The 25,532-nt window shown below is 38.1% G+C and overlaps 1 protein-coding gene and 1 pseudogene across 12 annotated transcripts in view; one reads left to right on the top strand and one right to left on the bottom strand.

Moving 5' to 3' along the window:
- The window catches only part of UNC13C (unc-13 homolog C), a 650,938-nt gene that overhangs the window by 48,204 nt on the left and 577,202 nt on the right, over positions 1–25,532 (top strand). The window lies entirely within an intron of this gene.
- Positions 3,462–4,006, bottom strand: LOC113910154 (annotated as a pseudogene).

Genomic DNA, 25,532 nt, shown 5'->3' on the forward strand with positions numbered 1-25,532 from the left:
AGGATCTCAGGAATTCTAGGTCAATTCATAGCACCTATCATAACTGTAAATTTATACTTATGTATATAATTATTTAGTTGTTGTAAATCTCTGCCACTAGACTAGCTGGTAGAGTCGATGAGTGAATTTTTCTTTCTGTTGCTATTGTAATGCTAGAGCTGAGATCAATGACATAAATACTCAATAAATTTTTTTGGCTAGATAAATATATGCCAGTCTATTCCCTATGTTGCTGGGCTACCTAGTTCCACATCTGGTGGAGAACTCATAAAATTCAAATACACTTCAATTGTTTATCTTTCAATCAAAAGGACATTTTAAAATTATACATATTTTAACATAATACAATAGGCAAAGCATGACTGAGAATGAAAGCATGACTTCCTTCTTTAGCTCATTCACATCTGGGAGAAGGCTAGATGATGATGTAACCTATACATCTACAAAAACTTAGTTGAATTTACTTAAATTCCAGACTTAATGTTTAAAAAGAATAAATATTTCAACTAAGTTTTGGGGCTTTGCTGGCCCAAATCTATCAAGAGGTGCCTCTCAAACTTTAGGGTCCAGGTCAGGAGGGATGAGGTCTGCCTTTTTAAATATGCTCCGTAGGTGCTTCTGATGCAGGTGATCATTAGAACACATTTAAAGAGTGCTACTCAACACTGTGTAGCAAATACTCCACCTGCCCAAGTAGAGTTGTTTTAGCTCTTCTTTTCAAATTAGAAGAGACAGAATCAGTGTAAGGAAACACAGGAATAATTTTCATAACTTAAAAACAAATACAGAATGATTTCCTAGTTCTCCGGAGCAGTACATTTATGAAAAGATTTTGGTGGTATCTATACATTAAAGCGTAGGAAAGCAATAGATGTATTCCTTGAAAGGTGTGTGTAAACTGAAAATTTTAGAAATTATCTATTTCAGAGACTCTAGGAGAATTTGTTTCATTATTATTGTTATTATTAGTATTAGTATTAGTAGTACATCTTTACTCAAAGTAAGCATCACAGTACTGGTCATAGTAGAAGACAACCCATTTGTCAAATGTTCCATTAAAATGCAATGCATAGCAATAAACTTTCGACTTTAGAATTACCTATAATATAAAGTGATTGTTTCAGTTCTTGAAATAAACTATGATGTAGGAAGGAGACTTGTGAAGAGTGAAGTGGCCAAGGGCCCCTAGAGGCAGCAGAAACAGCTAGCATCTCTACTTCTTGCTAAACACAAAACCCAAATGAACAGGGGGTAATTCTTCTCTATCCTTTTAGGATGCAGGAGTGGAACTCAAAGAACATTTGAGAAGGGAGATGGATAATAATGATGGTGTGTATAAGGAGATTAGTTCCAAATGGAGCCAAAAGTTTTCTTCTGTTTTTCTTTTCCTTGTTCCTTTTCTTTCCTTTTTTCTTCTTTCTTTCTTTCTTTTTTCTTTCTTTCTTTCTTTCTTTCTTTCTTTCTTTCTTTCTTTCTTTCTTTCTTTCTTTCTTTCTTTCTTTCTTTTCTTTCTTTCTTTCTTTCTTTCTTTCTTTCTTTTTCTTTCTTTTCTTTCTTTCTTTCTTTCTTTCTTTCTTTCTTTCTTTCTTTCTTTCTTTCTTTTTCTTTCTTTCTTTCTTTCCCTTTCCTTTCTTTTCTTTTCTTTTGTTTTATTTTTATTTTTATTTTTTTAAGTGAAGCCAAAGGTTTCAAAGTATATTCTGGTGTGAGAGAGAACTAAGAGAAAGAGTAGAAAACCAATACATATTTAATGCCTTTCTAACAGATTCAGTTCTAGAAATTTTAAGAACATACTTAATTCTCACTATAATCTTGGAAAGATATTATATATATTCACATATATTATATATATACATATGTATATATATATATATAATCTCCACACTTTAAAAATGAGTTGACTGAGTCTCAGAGAAGCAAAAGCAGATCCATGTCATACAGCTAATAAGCGTGTTGATGGAATTCAATGTACGTCTGACAGAATCCAAACTCTGATGCTATTTCTGTGACATCCCATTGCAAGTCTTATCATGAAAGGGCATGGCCCATATGCTTCATGGTCAGCCAGTTTTGTGTAATTGCTGTAGTAGTGATCTCTGTTAACACAAAATGAGTAATAATGATTTGGGCTAAGAGGTAGTATCTCATTTTTCGGAAGTTTAGAAATCTGGAAGGGTGACATTTGTCACCTTAAAAGACTTTATTAGGAGTAAAGAGGTGCTAATAACAGTAGTTTTTGAGGAATGAAACCATTTTATAGAAGGCAGGGGAGAAATTCACAGGGATACATAAAAGCCATCTATTAACCGTAACAATAAAAATGGAGAGTTCAAAGATTTTATTTATTTATAATTATTAATGGCTCCCAAACTGTGTACCTGGAACACTTATCTTTGTAGAAAAGTTAAAAACAGAACACATTTTTAAAGAAAATATTAACTGACAATGAAATGTGGTGACTTCCAGATTATATTAGGAGACTGCAGTGCAAATTTCCAAATTCCAGAGATTCAGAGTGTTATGTCAAAATCTCAGATAAATAGGTTTTTCTTTGTTTGTTTCTGCTAATGGCATTGTCTATGTTTTCCTGCAAGTTCAAAAAGAGAGTTATATTCTATAGAAATTATGACTCATTTGTGAACCTTCTGCATGGAATGAAATAGACTCTGAACCTGATGTAAGATACAGTAAAGTATAGCCTATCAGTTGTTATTGATTAGATCAAAATGGGAGATGCTAGGACCTGGAATAAATGTACCCATTGAGGTAATTCAGGATCTGAAGCTCAGGAGCAAGTGAGGGGAAGAAGTCCAATGTGGCAGAGAAGATCTGCCACTTGGAGATAATATTTTATCTGGTGATAATATTTTGGGTAATGGGTGACTACTAAACCATCTGAGAGTCTAACTGTGTGTGTCAGTTAAGGAGGAGAGAACCGCTGGGAGCCAAGAGTATTGAGGACTGAGGTGAGCAGGAATTTGTCTCTGGCTGAGAGGGCCTCGGTTAGAATTAGGTGTTTCTCTTCCAGATTCTATGTGCTTACCTACTGCCAGCCTAGTTTAGGATTTTGGAAATTAAATGTTGGAATTCAACTGTAGAAGATGGAGACCTGAGGTGGCAAAATGTTGATTTACCTGACAGCACTGATTTGTCAGCAGACCTATAATTACAAACTATTCTCTCAAATCATAGGCTAGCACTCAAGCTATTAGATCATTCTCCCATTTCACATAATATTACAGGCAACATGATTATCCAGGTGTCATGTCTATGTAACTTGTGATAAAAGAAATTGTTGACTACATGTAACAGTGGCAACAATAAATGACAGATTGAATATGATCTTATTTCTCAGAGATGTAGGTTAAGCTTCCCCTTTTCTTTTCTTTCTTTTTTTTTTTTTTTGGCATAGCACAAATTTATTTACTGACCAAAGGGATGATCCAAATTAAATCAACACTTTGAAATAGATGCATGTAAAATGTTTGTGATAAAGATAATTGAACACAGTAATGAAAAAAAAAGCAGTGTGGAGATTTGCTCATTGAACTGAGCTTGTTCGTCCTCACAGCTAATTCCTGTCCACAATGATGATGGAATTTTTACTCTACTTTTTCATAGACATGAGTACAGGTGACATTATTCATGATGCATTCCATCACTAATTTCCCATTTTCCAATTTTCTTGTGATTGTGCTTTCCTTCCCATTCCATTCCTGATGTTGAACCAACGCGACGTCTGTGAAGTTGCAGACAGTCTCAGTTTTTCTGCCATCAGCTGTAGTTTCTTCAAACTTCTCTCCCAGGTTACATGAAAACTGTATTGTTTTCAAAGTGCTCTCAGTTTTTATGGTGAGGTTTTTGCCGTCAGAAGAGATGACACAATCTGGTTTGGCCATTGCACCCACTTTTTGCAGAGCCATTCCCACTCTTCCTTCATGTATTCGTCAAAGCCTTTGCTTTCCACTAAGTGCCATCTTCCTACCAGCTGCTGAATGGTGACCATGGTGGGCGCAGGCCAAGCTTCCCCTTTTCTTAATGTCTTTTCTGATGCTTAGTGATGTCTTATGGAAAGCCCATGGTTTAGTTGTCTATATCCGTTCTTTAGTGATTGTAGTTAAAGATACACACACTCATGGACAGCCACACACACAGAAAATATGAATTCACTGTTTGCTTGACATGGGTACTTCTGAGGGAAACCAACAGGAAATTCCCAAGTTGGTCATCATTCCTTTTGCATTTTCTAAACACATAAAGCAATTTTAATCATTTTAAAAGTTAACTATCACATATAGTTAATCCTTTTAAAACATCAGTGAGATAGACTATAGCCTACCTCCTCAAGTCTCTCACCTCAAGGTAATTAGCCATAGTTATGTAGATTGTAAAACCAGCAAGTGATGGGACCAGGTATCAACGCAGGACTTCTGTATCCTACTCTGGTACTCTTTGCACAACAACACGTTCTTAGCTACTTGCACACATTTATGCTTCTTTCTCCTGGACATTAGAGCATCTGGTCTGTAAAAACTTCTGGGGCTATGTCAAGGTATTTCTCCCTGGTTCCTACAGTTAGTTGTTCTTAGATTTTAGAATGCATAAAAATCACCCGGAAGTACTTGGTTAAAAATGTAAGTTATTTGGTCCAATCTCCAGTTGGTCCCAATGCAGGATGATCCATGAATCACATTAAGAAATGCTTAATGGCTAATAGTTAATAGATCCTAAGTGCTCTTCTGCCTTCATTCTTTCTTGAGTGATTTCATTTGCTCCTTTGGCTTGAGTTCCCATCTGTGTGCTGATGGTTCTAAATCAGTATCTTTGGGCTAACTCTCCAAGCCTGTATGCATTTATATACATTTATTCTTCCTATCATGAATTCACCCACTAGTGAACTCATTCTTTAGTAAATACAGAATTGCCTGGCTGGGCATTGGGATAAAGTGGTGACCGATCTTTTTTGGTCTTTGTTAAGTGGGTGAGATGAATTTAAACTCAAAAAAATTACACAAATATATCATTTTGTTAAGAGAGCATATTCTAGTTTGGAGTTTAGAGAAGACTTCCTATAGTAAATGATATTTGATTTGAGATCTGAAGATTAAATATACTGAACTAAGCTAAGAGAAAGGAAAAAGAGCATTCCAGGCAGAGGAAATAGCATTGACAAGGGTCCTAAGGCAGAAGATGTCTTGACATATTTGAGGAACCTAAAGAAAGCCAGGTGTGGCTCACATACATCAAGCAAGGCAGACAATGGTGTGACACAAATCTGGTATAGTAAACAGAGGCCGGATTTTTCTGAGTCTTGTGGATCACTTGGGGAATTAGTTGTTTTTTCTCTTAGTAACCCATGGAACGCCATGAAAGGGATTACTATAATGAGTTGTAGGACTTCCATCAAATGGGGTATCTCTCAAGCCTCCTGCCTAGCACTGAACTCTTTTCTTCCTCTGTCTCCTGATCCTGCTTCTCCTCCTGTCTCAATAATGATATCACGATCCTCTTGTTTGCTCAGATCAGAAAGTCATCCTCTTTAGCTCCTTCCTTGTCACACTGTAGTGGACATTTGCTTCTTTTCTGGCCACCCACAATCTGAATTCCTTTCTTATTGGTGTTCCTGAGTGTGTGATCCCTTGGGGGGCAAGAGTGCCCTGTATCTCACTGCAGAAGCTGAGGGAGCTGGAACTTCCTTCTCCCCATGCCCAGGAGCCTTGGCTTGAGCACATGACTCAGAACTGGCTGATGGGAAGCTTCTGACAAGGACTTTGAGTTTGAATCCATCAGTTCACAAATCCTGACACTTTTGCCACATAATTATCTCTCAAATACCGTTCTTTTGGTCTCCATTGTCTCCATCCGTGTTCTAGCAACTGCCATCTCTTGTGTGGACTATATTAGAGCTTCCTAATTAGTCTTTCCGTCTCTTTGTCCTGTTACCCCTGCCCCGTCCCCTGGTCTGTCATCTCTGTGCATCCAGAGACACATCCAAATCTACAAAACTACAAGAAGAAGTCATTGTGGTTACTTTTAGGATGAAGTCCAAACAACCAGTGAACCCATTGTGTTGAAGATGCCTGTTTGCTTACTGTCCTCCTCACACGAGTCTATAAGCTCACAGGAAGCAGGGGCTGTGCCATATACCCTGGCATCTCTTAGGATGCCCACTGTGACCAGCAATGAGACAGCAGAACATTATGGTTAGGAGCATGGGCTCTGGAGTCAGCCTACAATTGTGCAATCTTAAAGCAAGTTGTTTAATCTCTCTGTGACTCACTTTCCTCACTGAGAAAATGAAGAGATCCTAAGAGTATCTCTGTGTGATAATAAAACAAAAATAAGATGGACTTTCCAGCTGAACCAGTAGGTAATCAGTAGAGAGCCAGTCTACCTAAGAAGCATAAAGACTTCTTCCTCTGATCTTAAATAATTTCTGAGAAACATGAGCCAGAAGCCAAAGGCTACAATTACCTTCCTATGTATTTTTTAACTGAACTAAAATTACCATCCAGAATGCATTTTGGGAAGTGATCAATTATGTGATTATTTTTGTGGTTTGAATCCTTGAAAGACTCTGGGCACAAGCTGCTCCACACAGTATTAATAGCTAGTTATTGATGTTTTCATGAAACACAAAAACATGCAACTGCTTGAACTCCCTGGCTTGTTAACTGCTTTGCCTTGGGGCAGCTTCAACAAAGAGAACCAAGTAAGTCCATCAACATTTATTGAGTGCTTAGAAGTGTGATGAGCTCAAGATTAGGGCCCTGGGAAGAGAGAAAACACAGGATGCAAAGACATAGATTCTTTCCTTGATGAGGTTACAGTCTCATTCAGGGCAATTCAACATTATTTCTTAAGCTAACTGTTGTGAGAAGCACTGTGGTTTATAACCAAATATTACTATTAAATTGTTTATTTAAAAAAAATACTGATTAGCATGTACCTGAATGTATACTGTCTGGGGCATCATAGAAGAATAGACACAGAAAAGATAATTTATAACTAAATGACTAATGACAATTACTTTTTAATTAGTAATTATTATTTACTTCATAGCTATTAGTTATTACTACTAATAAGCTTAGAATATATAAAGGAGTCATAACATTAAAAATAATAACTGACATTTATTCAACCCAAACTATATATTAGAGGTAAGCACTGTGTGTGCACTTATTCAGTTGAAATCTCCTCACACGCTTGAGAGGTATGGCAGACATCTTTGGAACTCCGGGTCACCCTCCTGAGCCTTCTTCTCATTTTAGCCTCATCCTTCACTGATAGCCTCCCACCTTATCAGGTGCCTTCAGTCTTTCGGATTTCTGAGTTGAAGTCATCCTCACGTTCAGGGATTCCCTCAGCAACCCTCAACAAGTGTGTTCAGTGGTTATTAGGTAAATGCCGCAGACATCCACTCTGTAGGAGACGACACCTCTGGAGGTCCTGACTGAGTCAAGTCCCAATTGTCTACAGTGGCAGCCTCAGTAAGGCACCCTTACGTTGTTGTCTCCTCCTCCTCTGTGTCATTCTCCCTGCTCCTCATTCCTGCTTTCAGATCACCTCCCAAAGAAACTTCCTATCCTCATGTCTTTGCCCCAACTTCTACTGGGGGAACCCAAACCAAGACCCGAGGTCAAGAGTATTTATATCTTCATTTTATCAATGGGATGACAGAGCCTTGGCCCATTGAGCTGAGTGTCACTTACCTAGCTGACTCACCTTAAGCAGAACCAGGGTTTGAACATCTGCTCTTCATTACTACCCAGCCTTTTGTGAACAATATAAAGGTACCTGTGAAAAAGGCCTAACTAATCACAGTAAGAATGCCTAGGTTTGAGGGGCCTTAAAACTGCTCTCAAGGCAGTGAGGTGAATTGGGTTAGAAATTATCGTTAGTGACAGTAATAAGTGATCAAAAACACTTCTGTATTCATTGAAAAACATCAGGGCTTGGGGCGCCTGGGTGGCTCAGTCGTTAAGCGTCTGCCTTCGGCTCAGGTCATGATCCCAGGGTCTTGGGATTGAGCCCCGCATCGGGCTCCCTGCTCGGCGGGAAGCCTTGCTTCTCCCTCTCCCTCTCCCACTCCCGCTGCTTGTGTTCCCTCTCTCTCTGTGTCTTTCTCTGTCAAATAAATGAATAAAATCTTTAAAAAAAAAATAAAAACATCAGGGCAAAACTGTGTAGAAGTCAGCAGGGCTTCCATCATCCACACCCTCACCTGGCTCCCCCAATCTCCCAATGTCCTGAGCTGGCAGTGCTGTATCTTCTGATGATTAAGGTGTCCTGTGGCCACCTGCTCTCTGCTTCATCCTCTCCTGCCCTTCTCAACATTCCTTTGTACAATGACTCTGATATTTATTGTTATTGATTTTCAGTTAATAAGCTGTATCTCCTGGGAGAGTTTGCATGTTTATGCCTTTTCTGTTACACAATAGCAGGTTTTTCTGCTGAGGAAGGCATTTTAGGCAGTGGCAAACAGGTTGGGTATAGTTTTTGGATAGCAGAGCTTGTCCAGATATCCTGAAATCATGCCCCTTTAGCAACTAAGCACACATAAGGCTGGGTTTGAATGAAATAATCTTTGAACAACTTGAAGGTTCTACATTTTGAGGTGGAAGGACTGATCAAAAGAAAGGGAAAGAAACAGCATTCTTTCTGGCCATGTCCTTGGGAGGGACACAAGTATGTGTGTTTACCTGTGTGAATGTGCATGTGTGCATAATGACCTAACTGTACAAGACTCTGGGCAAATGGTATTCATTGATGACTTTTATAGACAATATAGAAATAAGGATCAAATACAGTAAAGGATCAGAATCTGGCTGCATAAAATTACCATGATCACAGTCAAATATGTTCTCTGCCTCCCATGGTCACATTATTTTTAAAACAAAAATTTAAACAAAACTAATTTTTGCATCTCATTCATGAACTTTGTCCTAAATTTTGCTTGTTACAATACCAAATTATTACACAAGTGCTTGATCCTTATGGCCTGCTGCATGGGTAACTCATTTTCTGCCCACAACTTAAACAATTAGTGAAGTATTAATTAGAAGGATTTCCTTTTCTTATGGAAAAGACTATGTCTTAAAGCCTGAGGAAGAGTTACATCAAATTTATGGTTCAGGGTCTGATGATTGCTTTGTGCTGACTAGTATTATTGAGTTATGAATGTATTCATTTATTTCTGTAATTTGATTCTGTTGGTGGCTTTGATTTCTCTGGCATTGTTCAATGTGAGTATACATGATTTAGAAAGAAAAGTAGTTTGTGGGGAAGGGAGTCATTTCCATGTCAAGGTAAATCAAATCACATTGATAAGAAAACAGTTTGATTACAAGACTGAATAAACATGAGGAATGCTTGGACAAGCCTAGAAGAGAACTCTTCAGAGAAACTTTGTCCACCCTGTTGTCCTTCCCCATTGCGTTGGGGGATGATTACTCAGGTTTGAAGTGTAAATAACTTTTAGGGAATTGTTTGTCATATTCCTGTGGCACAAGGTATCTAATGTTTTAGAAACTCAGACTCTTAAAGTTCAACAGCAGAAAACAAAGGAAGGCATTTGGATTTATGTGGCATTTCTTAGACTCATGGGTTTCTAGGCTATCAGGAACCTTTTAAATCATTTAGGCCACTTCTGTCATTTAACAGTTGAGGGAAATGAGGGTCTAGAGGTCAACTGGCTTTTTTTTTTTTTTTTTTTGGTCCCAGATTGCACAGTAATTGTGCTCAAGAACTTAGAAACTGGTTCTCCTCATATAGTCGATTGTAAAACTACACACTGAATTGCAATAGAAGGATGCTGCTGGTCAAACGGCTGTTCCCTCAGTGATAGCATAGATGCAATGAATGCCTAATCCCCTCAGAGCCCACTACCTAATTTATAGAAATACAAATGCAAAAATGCTCAATGCACTTATATTTACCAATATTAGAATGAAAATCTGAATATACAAAAAATAAAAATAGAAGGAAATGTTAAAACATTTTTGAATGAGGTTAGAGAAACATCATTACTTTTGATATATCCTAATTCCTGATTTTCTCTATTAGGTGATAAGAAAAATGATTCTTTCGATCACCGTTCTAACTTTATGTCATTGTCATTGAATTTTGGGGCTGGAATGGCTGGACTGGGTCTTGCAGATTTTGAGTACAGATGTTCCCAAGCCCAGACGTGTGCCAGCATCACCTGGGTGTATTTTACAAAGGTTCTAGGCTCTCAGTCCTGAGGATTCTGATTTATGGGTCGGGAGAAGGACCTGGGGATTTGTATTGCCACTAGGATTCCCTAAGGTTCTGAAGACCACCCAGCTTGGAAAAGTAATCCAATTCCCTTGTTTCACAGATGAGAAAAGCTTAAAACCCAGATATTATATGCCTGGGTCTTTTTTGGGGGATGGCAGCTCAGCACATTGAGTGATGGGAGAGGGAGAGCCAGCATCTTTAGGAAGTTGATCCAAGCTTCAACTTCGTGAAAGCTCTCACACTGAGCTGCTTGAACACATGTAACCTATATGTCCCTTTATTGTTCGTTTTTTTGGGCTAGAAAAAGCATGTAACAGGAATGAGCTCTCTAATAAAATCCCCCATTATATATAGTGCAGTGTCATGGTAGAATCATTGAATTAGTTCCACTCCATGGGGAGAGCCAGAGGGAGGAGAGAGGGAGGTAGGGGGAAAGAGAAATTTAAATAGTGCCAGTGATGCTTCTTGCCAATTCATTCAAAGAGCTTTTGCCCCTGAGTAGACTTCTCTGGCTTGCTCTCTGCCCCAGGAGGCTGACCTGTGTCTACTGCATCCAGTCTCCTTTGCCAGCAGGCTTCTGGTCAGGTTTGCAGGAGGTGAGATGGAGGAAGGGAAAGGAGGTCAGGGTATCTCTTCTCACTTTCTGTTTTGGAGCCTTAGCTCTGGCTTGCGGTGTCTGTCTGGTTCATGGCTGTGTCAGCCACCACAGCAGCTCTCCCCGAGCACTGGGCACACTGTTTCTTCCCCTTTGTCCTTAATTAATCCCCAGGCACAGTAACCATGTCCCACAATATCTAGACTCTAGGACCTTATCATCCCCTTTTTGTTCCCTTAACCCAGCTCTCACTCTGTAATTCATCCTCTTCTTCTTCATTTGAGCCACTGGCATTAATTCTGCTTCCTGCAGGCACTTAGATTAATGCAAGAGGGGAACAGAATTATTTAGTCATTCTAAAGTTCCTGTATAGTGCCAGTATCTCCTTGAACCAACAGTGATTTACCTTTAAGAATACAATGATGGGAAATTCTCCTTTGCACAATTACTCAATTTGCATTGCACATTACATTTTATCATTTTGAGTACATATTTTTAAAAAGATTTTATTTATTTATTTGAGAGAGAGAGCATGAGTGGGGCGTAGGAGAGGCAGAGGGAGAGGGTGAGGGAGAAGCAGACTCCCCGCTGAGCAGAGAGCCTGACGTAGCTTGATCCTAGGACCCTGGGATCACAACCTGAGCCGAAGGCAGATGCTTTACTGACTGAGCCACACAGGTGCCCCTTGAATGTACAAATTTGTTGACACAAAAGTGTGCACACTATACTGTGTGAACTATTTAAGATGTTTTCAAAGGTGATTTGATTACAGAGGATTTCCTCCTTAGACATTGACTTCAGAACCTCCTTCCATGGTTAAGTACAACTTCAGTGTACATATCATAACAAAATTTAAGACTGGGAGGGAGATCATAGAGTGGGAGAACCAAAGTAGAAAAAAATTCAATTGATCTAACTCCATAACGTACACTTTACTGTGTTCCAGAAGTCTGAAACAAACCCTTCAAAGTACCTCACAGAAGAATATAAATTGGTACAACCACTTTTAAGGACAATTCGGCAATATCTACCAAAGTTTTAAATAGATGTATCCTTCCATTTTTTTTTCCTTTTTTGAATGATGCTTTGAATATACACATTTAAGACTTTGTCTCCACATTGTCCTATGTAACACAGTATACAACCTAAACATCCATTGCCACATGTAACTTAGTATATAACCTAAACATTCAGTGTCATATGAAACACAGTATATAGGTTAAAGATCCATCAAAGGAGACTTGCTAAAAATGTATAATGTATTCAGACAATGGGTTAGTCTCCTGACCTTGTAAAGAATGAGAACTATCTAGATGCTTGAGATATATTAAGGTGAAAAAACTCTAAGATGCATACAGCATGTTGTGTCAGCCTATTTGTGAAATATATCCCTACTTTTTTTTCTTTTTTTAAACATAAGCATGTATTTTTTATATAATAAAACAAACCATATGCCATGGTGGTGCTGGTGAGAACTTAGAGACATTTACTGCTAATTAACTGACTTCATAGGAACTCATTATCTCCAATTAAGAGTACCTCTGTGTGGGGAGCCCCCTTCAAATTCCACTCCCTGATTCCAAACACTTTAAATCTAAAACCCATTGCTGGGTGCCTGCCCCTTTGTCACTAGGGAGTGGACTCAAGCTCTGACTTCATTTACAGAGAAATTCCTGTGTGCCCTATCACTTGGGAATGTGGAAGCTGATTTCTGCAGGTGCTAAAGTTTTCATCATCCAAAATGTCAGCGACACAAAGGAGAATGTAGGAGAGTATTATGCCAGGAAGTGGGGAGAGTTCAGAACAACAGGACAAAACTCCAAAAGCCCGAGCAACTCACAGAGAGGTTTCACACAGAGGAAAGTGTTAAATCAAAGAGAGCAGGGTTTACATTTTTAGATGAAGCCATTGGCTGCCAGAAAGAGATTGAAAAGATGAATATATGGTCATAAATTCCTCTATCTTAAAAGGCAGTTTGGGTAGTAATACTTCAGCGATTTTGTAGGCTGGCCATCTGGGACTTGAGGTTGCAATGAATTATTGCCATGGTAGGGGCTTGCAAGCCAAGTTGAGAGGTTTGTTTCCAGACCACGACCCCTTTCCTTTCCAGGGACACTTGTCTCTATATACGTTCAGTCTTTTATTCATTCCCGAAGAAACTTTGAACCCTAACCATTTGTCTCTAAATGCTAAGTGAATAGTGTTAGAACACTTACAAGGGAAGTCATGGGAATGTCTTGTATAAATTGGACAGCTATCTTTTAAAGTGAACACTACATCCAAAAACAGTCCAAACTAATTTCTAATGTTAGAAGTCAGGTTAGTGGTTACTCTGTCATATAGACAATCTGGTACTATATTTCTAATGTATAGGGATGCTAGCATAATTAATAAATTATAAACTAATTTCAATGTATAATTGAATTAAAAGTTGCTATTGCTACAATCAATTGATGCTAAAATAGCAAAATAATTATTGACATTTTCTGATTGCTTACCCAATGGCAAGCATTGTCAATATCCTTTTGGATATATATATATATATATATATATATATATATATATATATATATTTGCACAATGATCAAATGAGGAAAATACAATTGTTACCTTCATTTTATAGCTGAGGAAGGCAGGGAATAGAGAGTTTAAACTACTTGCCTAGAGCACATTATGAAGAAACTCAGAGTGGAACACCGTGGTCTTTTTGGCTCTAAAACACTTTTATCCACTTCACTGCAGTGTCTAAAAACACAACTACTATTGAAAGGGAAACCTGAAAAATTATGGGAATGCTAAAAAGAGCCACCAGTACTCAAAATAGCTGGAAAAGGTGATGTTAAACTTGAGCCAGTGATTCGGCTTTTAAGAAGCATTCCAGGCTTAGAAAGCACAGAGAGTACTGGGACAGGTCTCTGCTGAATGCTAGCCCCTTTGGTTAGCCTGAGCAATATAAAATACATCACATTGAGTCTTCACACTGAGCTCAATTTCTTGGCAATTCTGCCTTTCATGGGGGTGGAGTGGTCTGTTTCTGGTGACCTAAGTAAAGTAAGGGCGGAAGGCTCATTAGCTTAGTGAGTCTCTTTCCTGTACCCAGGATCCTCTGATCTGAGTCATTGGAGTTTTTCCAAGTTTGTGTGGTCATAGAAATTCAGAAGTAAAAGAACTTTGAAGTTCTTCACTTTGTTCTGGTCTTCTCACATGTCACATCAGCACTGGTACAAGTATATTTAGGGAGCACATCCAGCATTTGTTTCACTTGTGGTTTTTTTGTGTGTCCTATTAATATTTTTTCCAAAAAAACTCATGTACGTTTATTGTATAAAATTTGACAAATGCAAGAAAATCTCAATTCTTTTACCAAAAATGTGAAGTATAAAAATGAGCCAGTTTGTGTGTGTGTGTGTTTATGTTTGAGGACAACTTTTGAGCAAGAAAATTCTTTTTACATGTATTGTTTTAAAACTAATATTCAATTTATTAGTTACAAATTTTTTAAAACAGAGTTTTCTTGTACTTTTGTGTTAAACCTGTATATCTTATTCTATTTATAGATGTAGTAAAATTTTAAAAATCACTTGTTAAAATCAAGGGGGTTTTGAATTAGTGTTATCTTCCATTTGCAAATGAGGTTAACTATATAATTGTAAATGTTTAAAATTTAATTTATACATTAAAATATTTAGTTTTCTCTTTGAGCATTTTAATTGACTGATAAACAGAACCTTCCCAAGTGGTTAAGTAGTTTTTTAAAAGAATAAGTTAAACTTATAAATAAGGTGAATATTAAGTTCTCTTACACATTCCAACAATGTTTAGAAACTTAACTAAATTCTTGGGGCACCTGGGTGGCTCAGTGGGTTAAGTGTCTGACGCTTGGTTTCTGCTGAGGTCATGATCTCAGGGTCCTGGAATCTAGCTCCTAGTCAGGCTCTGTGCTCAACGGGGAGTCCCTCTCTCTTATGCTCCCCCCCCCCACTCACACTCTCTCTCTCACTCTCTCTGTCTCTTTCTGAAGTAAATAAATAAAAATCTTAAAAAAAGGAAACTTAACTAAATTCTCTTTGAATAACTAAGATCACAATTCCAAAATCAATTAATTATGTTTAAATTTAGAATCCTGAGGCTTATATGTTAGCTTAATAAATTAAATTGTTTTAAATATTTCTAATAGTTTACTAAATACAGTTTCCACTTTTACAAATGCATTTTCCTAAACTTAACACATTTTTTTCTAATTATGGATTTGATTTATCATCTCCATGCTAAATTTTAAACATTCCTGTTTAAGGCCAGTTAAGATTACAAATCAGTGGGCAATTTGGGGCAGTATTTGATTCTCCCTGTGTCCCTTACCTACACACTGACCTGCTTGTTACAGTTGCTATAACAACAGAGACTCTGTGTCCTTTAGAGGACACTGGAATCTCCTGGGTTCAGACTACTGTTATGTAATATTTCTGTCTACCCCTGTTGAGCTCCTTTATAATTCTCTTCATGACTTGCCTCGTGTTTCACACTTGCTTGATTCTCTTAATACATTTTAATGTTTTCCCATCTAGCCCAAAACACTTTTTCTTTGTATGCCATCGAATATTTCACACACATATGTAATACATTTGAAATCTCATTTAACTCTATTGCTCTTTTGTATTGTTGAAATTCTGCATTCTTTCCAATATTGTTCCCGACTGGCAAAGCCACAATGAGCTAGAATGGCATGACATTGGATACTGTATGTCCCTCCGGTCTTTGGCTCCACAGGCATCACACTGAAGTCAAGCTAATGACAGTAAGAAAAAAATAATCACCACCTAGAATCCCTCCATAGACATTGCCACTGTTGACTTTGAGCACATTGCCTTCCAGGATTCCTGTGGTTAAAGTGTTTCAGGGCTCAGTTCTTGGACTCTTTTTTTTTTCTACTTACACTTGCTTTTTAAGCATCCCATTCAGTTCACCAATTTTAAATGCCACATATATGCTGATGACAGCCTTTTTTATATCTCCTACTACAGACCTCTTTCCCAAACTCTACACTGTTTTGATCCTACTGTTACTTGACTACTAGAATCTAAGTAGAATTTAGTCTAGAATCTAATTCCTTCTCACATATCCGCTGTCAGCTATGCTCATGCCTACTTGTGTGCCTCCATCATCTCTAGTTACTGCAGTGGCCTCCAAACTGACCTCCTTGCTTCTGCTTTGACCCTCACTAGTGGCCAGCAAGAGGCTTTTAATCTTAGAGTACATCACATCATCTTCTGCTAAAAACTTTGCAATGGCCCTTTGTTTTACTCTGGATCAGACCCAATACCCGTACAGTGGCCCTATGTCATCTTTTCCCATTACCTCTCCAAACTCTTTCCCTGCTGCTGAGCCCCTCACTTGCTCTGTTTTAGCCACACTGGATTCTTCCTCTAGTTCACCTGGGGCACTCCTGCCTCAGGGTATGATACAGGCTTGTCTTCTCACACCTTAAGACAAAGTGAATGCAATGAGTTTATTTTAAATGTCATGCCAGGTTAACACTGTGTGGGAGAGAGGAAATGAGTCAGAGATGGGAAGGAAGTCAATAAAGGGTATGCTACTGCTGGGGTCAAATGGATCCAACCCCTCTGAATAACTTCAGAACCTCACTACTTCATGCATGGGCTATAAACCAGCAGCATTGGCATCACCCAGGAGTTCGTTAAAATGAGAACCTCAGATTCTACTCTAGACCTACTGGATCAGAATCTGCATTTGAACAAGGACTCTCGTGATGCATATGTCCTAATTGATGTCTGAGAAACATGGCTCTAGGAACTGATGCAGAACATGTCTCAGAGTTATCCCACTGAAGGGCAGGGAAACCGGGGGTGTTTGTTCATCAGCTCCTTGGTTGTCATTGGTCGAGCCCTAATTTCAGAGCCATTCATTTCCAGATTGTCTCATGTGCTGACTGAGCATGCTACAGAACCTCTGTGCGAGCTGTGCTGTAGCCTGAAATGCTCTTCCGTCAGGTATTCCCTTGGCTAACTCTTCCACCTCCTCTTAGTCTTTGCTCAAATCTTACTCTCAGTGAGCTCTTTTCTCTATTTAATTTTGTGACCGGCATGCACCAACCTGGAATTCCCATTTTCCATTGTTCTGTTCTTCCCTTTAAAAAATAATTCAAAAAACTCAATTGTACTTATCCTGCTAATTCACTGTATAATCCATTTCCGTCCTATGTTCAATGTTTGCCTGCACTACTAGAAAGTTAGCTTCATCACAGCAGGGAATTTTGTCTCTTTTGCTTGATTATTTCAATAAATGCATTTCTGTATTTTTAAGTATAAAGAAGATAGTAGTAGACATAAAATTTTACATTCTGCATTTTGTTGGGCATTGTATCATAAATATTTCTCACATCATGAAAACTCTTAGTAAATGTCATTTTTATTGGCTGTCAAATATTCCATTGTTTCTATAAATTGTAATTAAACATTCTTTTTTGTTGTTTGTATTTCTTGTTTTGTTTTTATTTAAACGGTCTTATAATGTTTGGCATTTAGGTTGTTTCCTATTTTCTTTGAATGATTATAAAGAATGCTGTCATGAGCTTCTCTGTGCATAATCTGTTTCATTAGAAATATTATTTCTTTAGAACAGATTCTTAGAGGTCAGAATATTGAGACAAAGGCTAAAAATAACTGTCAGGACTTTTGATAAATACATACAAAGTTTCTTAACCTCTAACCAACAATGAATGAATATACACGAATTGCCATACCCTTTTCCATCAACCTGAGGCAGCCTAGCATAGTGGAGCCCATGTCTGGAGATAAACTGGCTTGGCTTGAATGTCAGTCATAAGCCAGTTCCCTGACTTACTAGTTGTGTGACTTTGGACAAGTTACTTAACTTATCTGTGCCTCACTTTCTTCATTTGTTAAGTGGAAATGATGAAAACAGTATTACTTACCAAATAGGATTATTGTGAGGATGAAATGACTTAGTGTAGGTGACACACTTAGATGAGTAGCTGGTACAAGATAACCACTACGTAGCCATTAGCTAGTATTATGTCGAGCCCTTTGTAAACTGGGCAAGTGGATGAAGGGTACTTTGTTTTTGCCTTATGTGTGTTTTGAACTTGCATTCTGAAGAAGGTGAAAGTTTTTCTTTATATTTGGCATTTATATTTTCTCTTTTGAGAATTTTACGTTCTCCTACCATTTTCTTATTGTTTACATAGGAAAGATATTATTCGGGGCAAATATTTTCCTAACTAAATGTTTGCTGTTCAGTTGTTTATGTTTGATATCTATACATTGTATATGTTATATGGTAATATATTAATATTTTCCTTTATCATATCTTCATTTTTAAGTGTAGAAGATTTTCCTTATTCAGAAATCAGAGAGATGATTGCCTACATTTTAGATTTTATTGGTATCATTATTGGTTTATTTTTTGATTCTTTTATCTTCCTAAAATGTATTTCAGTGTTTCTTAGGGACTAAATTCTAACTTGGCTTTTATTTCCAAATTAGTCTACTATTTCTGAGGAAATTTGAGTAAGAACAGAAGAAATCGGGCCAATTCTCTAATTCTGGCACCAGAAGCTGTGGTGACTTAAACTTTCATAGGAGGGCTCTTTTTCAGCATTTTCACAAGAGTCCTCCCATGCTCCCCAGAGTTGCTGTGCAAAATCTCCCGTAACATTGCTAACTAGCAGGGGGATTAACTCTGACTTTCTCATAGTTGAGAGTTTTAACTTGAGGCTACATTCTGAAAGAGTCTATGGAACAAGCATTCTCAAATGCACACAAAACATCTGGCTTCATATGAATAATTTGATGCCATCAGTCACAAGAGGCTGTTGCTGGGCACAATTCTGGGTAATAGAATGTTTCTAGCACTTCATCCCTATTGAAGCTTGTCTGTCCAGGAAGTGTAGTGCTGTCACTGGTGAAAGGGATTATTTGGTAAGATTTATGGAGACTTTAATGTTTCAAAACCTGGTTCTGTACTTTTCAATTTAGTATGACACAGTTGGAGCTTGCCATTATAAGAAATCACCATACTACAGATTCAGACTTTTGAGCCCTAGATCCAAATAATTGCTAGAAAAATGTTTCTTATTTTCTTAAAACTTTCACTACTGTTAGAAAAAGTTGAATGAAAATACATTGGAACTTACTGATAAATCATGAACTTATCATTGAAAAGGCAAATCTATAGGTGAAGCCTTTTTTTTTTTTTAAAGATTTTATTTATTTATTTGAGAGAGAGAGAATGAGAGATAGCACGAGAGGGAAGAGGGTCAGAGGGAGAAGCACACTCCCTGCCGAGCAGGGAGCCCGATGCGGGACTCGATCCTGGGACTCCAGGATCATGACCTGAACCGAAGGCAGTCGCTTAACCAACTGAGTCACCCAGGCGCCCCTGTAGGTGAAGCCTTAACTATGATTTTTCACCGGTGACATATGAGGATGCCCATTTTGTCAGAGCCTCGTCATCAGGGTGTGCTGTCAGACATAGTTTTTGCCAATCCACAGGTATGACTTATTTCCTTGTCATTTTAATTTGCATTTTATCTTGCTGGCTCTTGATGAATGCTAGGCATAAACTCAATTAACTTTTGCACAGTTGACTTTTATTTTCCTTTAATGCTCATGATGTCTGCTGCCCAGTGATTTGGATCAACTATTGCAACATCTGAACCAACTGGCCTGTACTGTTTGATCAAAATCACTGGATTGTCTTATTTATTTTCTTGTTTTACAATTACAGTCTGCAGATAAATAGGAATTATTTTAGTGGTCAAACTTGGTTTTGCTATATGCTACATTACAAGAATCACTCTGCCTAACACGGCAAATTGACTTGATTAAGTTCATTAAAATAAGACAATTATTTATAACAAAATACTCATGCCTTGCTTCTAAGTTGGTTAGAACACATCATTGGTAATGTGTGAACAAAAGACGAAAAATCACATTTCTGTATATTTGGGTTTCCTTGAACACGAAATTAGTTTCTTAGGAGTTGGTCCTTACCAACTTAGTTATTATATTTTGTCTTTTTTTTCCTGTCATTTCTCTAGTAAAGTTATACCAAACTAACCATTCAATTATACTTTGGTAAATGTTTACTTTGGGGAAATATATTTCTTAAGATTTTATTTTTTGTGTGTACTTCTTTTGATATGTACTGCTACAAAACACACAAGTACTATTGTATTGATGACAGATTTATTTGGTGCTTCAAGCTGATCAACTGAGGTATTTTAGTCTGTAACCATGTCTAGACAAAATGCAAATGTGAGTATTTGATTTTTTTTCCCCTACTGTCAGTAAACATTTGGAAAGTGCTAAGCATACTTCTCTGAGTTAATTGTTTTATAGAATTAATTTTCAAGGCTGTTAAGACATCTTTGTGTTAGGTGGTGTTTGATTTTTCAGGATGAACTTATTCCTACATAAATTTTATAGGGAAACATTGATAGAGTCAATCAAATAATAGGATGGAACAGAATTAAGATTAAGACTAATAGAAATTGAAAGGATATGAAACTGAAATATTTGCTTTGCCTCTAGTAATTACAATATATAACTGACACCAAGGAATTTTAGGACAACTAAATAATGACAGAGGTAAAATCTACAGAATAACTGGAGGAGAGCTGTGGGTGCTCTCCTCCCCTCCCCACTGGACATCTTTCATCAGCTTCTGTGAACCTCTGTATGATTTCTGTGGTTGAAGGAGCATACATGGTCCATCTGAGGACAAGCTAGAAATGCCAGGGAGTTCACATCTTGGGAGCAGCCTTTAACTAACGACTAGAGGGAGTTGGCAAATACATCCCCCCACTTCTGTGCACTGCGGTGGGACAACTCTGTAGTGTGCTCCATACCATTCTTTCTACTTTCCCTGAAGCTCAATCTCCAGAGAAAGGAAAATGCCACTATTTCAAACGATCCATGCTCTTTCACACCTCTATGTTGTTGAATATGCCCTTCCTCCTTTTGGACTGTTCTTTCCCTTCCATGTGGAAGGGAAGTTTAGTATAAGGTGGTGGCTCTTAACATGTTCTCCTTGAACAATCGGCATCACCAGGGAGCCCATTAGAAATGCAAAATTTTGGCCCCACCCAGACATACTGAATTAGAGATTCTGTCAATCTGTGTTTTTTGTTTTGTTTTGTTTTGTTTTGTTTCATTCTGTGTTTTCACCTTCAGGTGGTTCTGATCTGCCATAAAACTTGAGAACTACTTTTATAACTATTGACAACTATAAATATTGGGACCTGAGACAAGGAGATCCTGCTGTAGTTTGTTATAAGGTTAGACATCCCAATTGTTTTACCCCAACCCCCTTTAAAAGAGACAAAATTATAGTTAGAAAGCTCACTGCTCACTGGTCTTGATTCAGGAAGCTGATGAGAGGGAGAGAAGGAATACACACACACACACACACACACACACACACATTTATTCCTATCAGGGATAGGCATTGGAAATTGTGGTGGGGATGGATTAAGAGAAAATCTGAAGTTTTTGGTTTTCCCCTTCCTGGAAAAGAGAGGATGCCTTCCTATCCCAAAATATCTACTCCACAGTGACTGAAATTTCACCAATTAGAGTTAATAAGAAAACATTCCTGAGTAGGTTAAAGAATATATGGGGAAATGATTAGCCATAAATTTAATGTGAATTAGCTTAATTAGCTTTCATTCTAACCTGGCTGAGATGCCTAAAGAAAATGAGAGTTTTGAGTTTAGGGAAAGGTAATTTTAAAACAAGACATACATGAGGATGAGTAGGAGGTACAGGTCTTCATAAGGGGGAGGAAAGATGATGGGGGAAGGATTTAAGCAGTTAGAGGCCTTGCTGATTTTGCACAGGGCACCAGGGGGAGGAGGGAAGTGCTGAAGGTATATGGCAAAGCAAATACTTGCTGTGTCTCACTTTTATTTTAGATCCTCTTAGAAGCCATCGGCTCTCAGTCAAGGATGGGTGCTTTATTGTCTGTTCTTTGTTTGCTTTTTTAAAACATCCCTACTTAACTTTCCCATCACTTGTTTTCATTTTCCTGGATTCAGGAGATAGGAGTGTATGGAAGCAAACTCGTATTTTTTCTGGCAGGAGCATAGATGAAAAAAACATCTAAGGGGAATCTCCCACAAATGAATTCTAGGTACCTAGTAAATGCTATAAGAATAACTTGACCTTTACAAAATGACCACTCTTTGTATTAAGTATGTGGAAGAAATTCCTCGCTTCCGTTGAGTTCTACAAACATTTTGTGTGTGTGTGTGCAGGAAAATGCTGATGGGATCCACCACAGATAACAGGAATACCAAGACATAGGGCATCCTCTCTTTTCTCTGTCATCCAGGAAAAGGGGAAAGGGGCGGTAGACAAATAACTGTACTACAATCTGAAAATAAGGGATTTTGTGGGGAGCAAAGGGCAATAGAAGTTTAATAAAAAGTACAAATCATTGTTACCTTCCATGAATTTCTGAGATCCAATCCAGAGCCAGGTGCAAAAGGAGCTGGATGGAGAGGACCTGATGACTTTTATGTCTAACTTCTCAACAGCTCCTTGCCTCAGTTTCCCTCCTTCCTTTAGATTCTTAAGATATGTGACTTTTTGTGTCTAATTTTTGGTGAAATTGCTCTCACAATAGATGCTTAGCCTGCAAAGGCAAGGGACAGAGAATTATTTAGGGATGCTCTCTCAGGGTCACAGGGCTATTTCATGGTGACACAGAGATCCATGGCTCCACGGTGTCGCCATAATTTCATTTCTGTTATTTCCACCTAGAAGTAGACCTACTGGCTGTACATAAATGTGGTCAATTTGTTGCTAACAAGATTTTAAAGAAATGATCACATCTTTGAAGCTTCAATAAAATGTCCATAGTTCATTTAAGGAGACCATGGTGAGTCTTCTCCTTGCTTTAGAGTTTAGTGCAGGGGGCTGGCAGGTCAATGCCTCAAATTTCCATTGTGCTCTGCTCAGTTAGGATCAGGAGAGAATGGATTAATATTGAGACTGCATAGTATCATTCAATATGCAGGTGGGAACAGTGAAACAAATTCAGTGTGGCTGATTTCCCAAGAGATGATGCTCACATGAACCAGAAGCTCATTCAGAGGAATTAAATGGAAATCTTCCAAATACATATTTACTCACATCCTTCACTTCCCTCTCTTATTTCCTGTACTTCTCGCTCCTCTGCACTCAGTCTATCAGCAGGAACCACCACCTAAAAATCTTGTTAGGAGCAGTTAAATAGGAACAACCAGAGGTACCGTTTAATTTACCTTCAGGAAACAGGCTATAAATGAAGAGTCCCCATCTCTTTGGATGTGCTTGCCAGAACTTTAGAGGTTTTAATTTGCCATTGTAGACCATCACCAGGCCAAAAAGCTTTCATAGAAGAAAGTCTTGTATTTAGTTCTCAAAATTGGAGAGGGGTGAGAATGTTTGAGAAGTGAAATATGTAAATAAATAAATTCATTCTGCAGGGATGTCTAGCTGACTAATCCTACTTTTATTATAGAAATCGGCCAGGTTTATGATTCATTCACTCCAATTTCATAGTACCTTTGGAATTCTGAGCTAATATTTAGGCCTCCAAATTAGATGTGCAAGCCACTGTGTCTTTCTCTAAGCTCTGGACTGACTGCAGTATGCATGTTGATTGGCCTGGCTATATAGGAGCTCACCTTCTAGTCTGGATCAGAGAGCTCAACACCAGGTAGAGTGAGGAAAATCCTTATGAGCTCTTCTCCCCATGGGTGGCCTACCTAACAAGGAAGCCAGCTCCAAGATATGTTCTCCAGCTCTCCCTAGTCCTCTACTGTTTCTGCCTTTGATTTTTTAACAGTCTTGGTTCCGTAGGTTCCCAGCACCACTCTCTGTTTTGTTTTTTCTGCATGACATGATTTATGCTGCCAACTCTCACTGTTCACCATTTCTTCACTGCTCCCTTTTATTCTAAGACTGTTTTTCTGTAAGGATGAGCCATGCTAGGCTGACTCAGAATATCGGGTTTGAGTGAGCCCCTTCCTCCGTGTCCAGGTAATGCTGGTAAGCTGCTGTAACAAACAATGCCAACATTTCAGTGGCTTTACATAAAGGTTTTTTTTTGTTCACATGACGGCTCAATACAGATTAGGAGGCTATCTTCCAAGTTGGACACAGGCATCTGGGCATTTTCTTTAGCATTTACCATCTTGGAGTCCTTTGCTTCCAATTAGTGAGAGAAAGTCAACGGCTTTTAGGAGGAACTTTTAGGAGCCAGTCCGTTCATCGGCCAGAGCTAATCCCAAGGCCCTAGTCTAATTGCAAATGAGACTAGGAAATGTACTCTTCCTATGTGCCTAGGAAGAGAAAATCAATCAACATCAACTACTCTCTACCACACCTGTCACTGAATGATCTCTTGACTTCCAATAAGGGAAGTCATATTAAGTGACTATAATGCAAGGGGAAACAAGCAAACACAGTTTGAAATTATTTTCTCTTGAATGATTAATTAATCATGTCCACAAATTTTACTCTCTATTTGCATGAACACCCATGTAAAGTTCTGAAGATCTGAATTTCCTTATCTCTAATTATAACTTTAATACTACTTAAATCCATCTCAAGCACATATAAAAAAGGCCAAAAACAAAAACAAAAACAAAAAACCCTTAACCCAGCCAGCAAAGTTAACCCCAGAATAGCTTTGGGAATAGTTTACTCCACTTTCATGGTTAGTGTCAATAAAAGATACTCATGGGTCATCTAATTTAATAAGAAAGTAGCTGTAGATTTATTAAGGTTCTGTGTAAGGATTTCCTGTCTCCTGTCACAATGGACAACAGTCTAGTACATAATAGGTACTAGATAAAAGTTAATTTCTTTCCCTTCCTCTGATGACTTAATGAATCTGAATGTCTTTTGTAATCCTTTCCTAGTAGTGTTGAGACTTGTATTTGTTTAGAAGCTCATCTTGTCCCAAGTGTTCAAATATTTTTTCTAGGCTTGGAAGTTCCTGTTCAAATGCCATGTTATCGGCACACTTATTATGTTAAGGAGCCACAGAGAGAGTTGCTCTGAGCCAGGGATCTCATTCAGCCTCCTGACCAGACCCACCCCAGAGCACTCAGCAGAAAGACACCCACTGCACAATCTAGATTTGAGATGTTGAGGGGATGTCACTCTCTATACCTTCATTTCCAGGAAGTTAATGATCAAATCAACAGGTCATTTCTTTCCTCTCAGAAGTGGAAACCAGAAGTGAGCCCAATGGGGGTATTTGAAGGGTCAAAATTAAGGAATGGGAAAAGAAGCCCTAGACCTGTTAGGATCTGGACATCCAACAAGTTTTGTCCATCACAGTATTCCAGAAGGCAGAGCCTCTCCCACAGAAATATATAAATTTAATCTCTGGAATCTAGGCATTAATGTTGAAGGGGAATATAGAACTTTGCATTCAGTTTTTTTTTAAATCTAGGAAGAATAGATTTTGCTATGCTAATTCAAGGTGTTACCATACTCGCTCCATCTAATGCTTGCTTGTTTTGACAGTCTTTTTTTATTATTAGTTTCAGAGATAGAATTTAGTGACTCATCAGTTTCATATAACACCCAGTGCTCATTACTTCAAGTGCCCTTCTTAATGCCCATCACCCAATTATCCC

This window comes from Zalophus californianus, chromosome 6 (genome assembly GCF_009762305.2).
Source record: "Zalophus californianus isolate mZalCal1 chromosome 6, mZalCal1.pri.v2, whole genome shotgun sequence".
NCBI lineage: Eukaryota > Metazoa > Chordata > Mammalia > Carnivora > Otariidae > Zalophus > Zalophus californianus.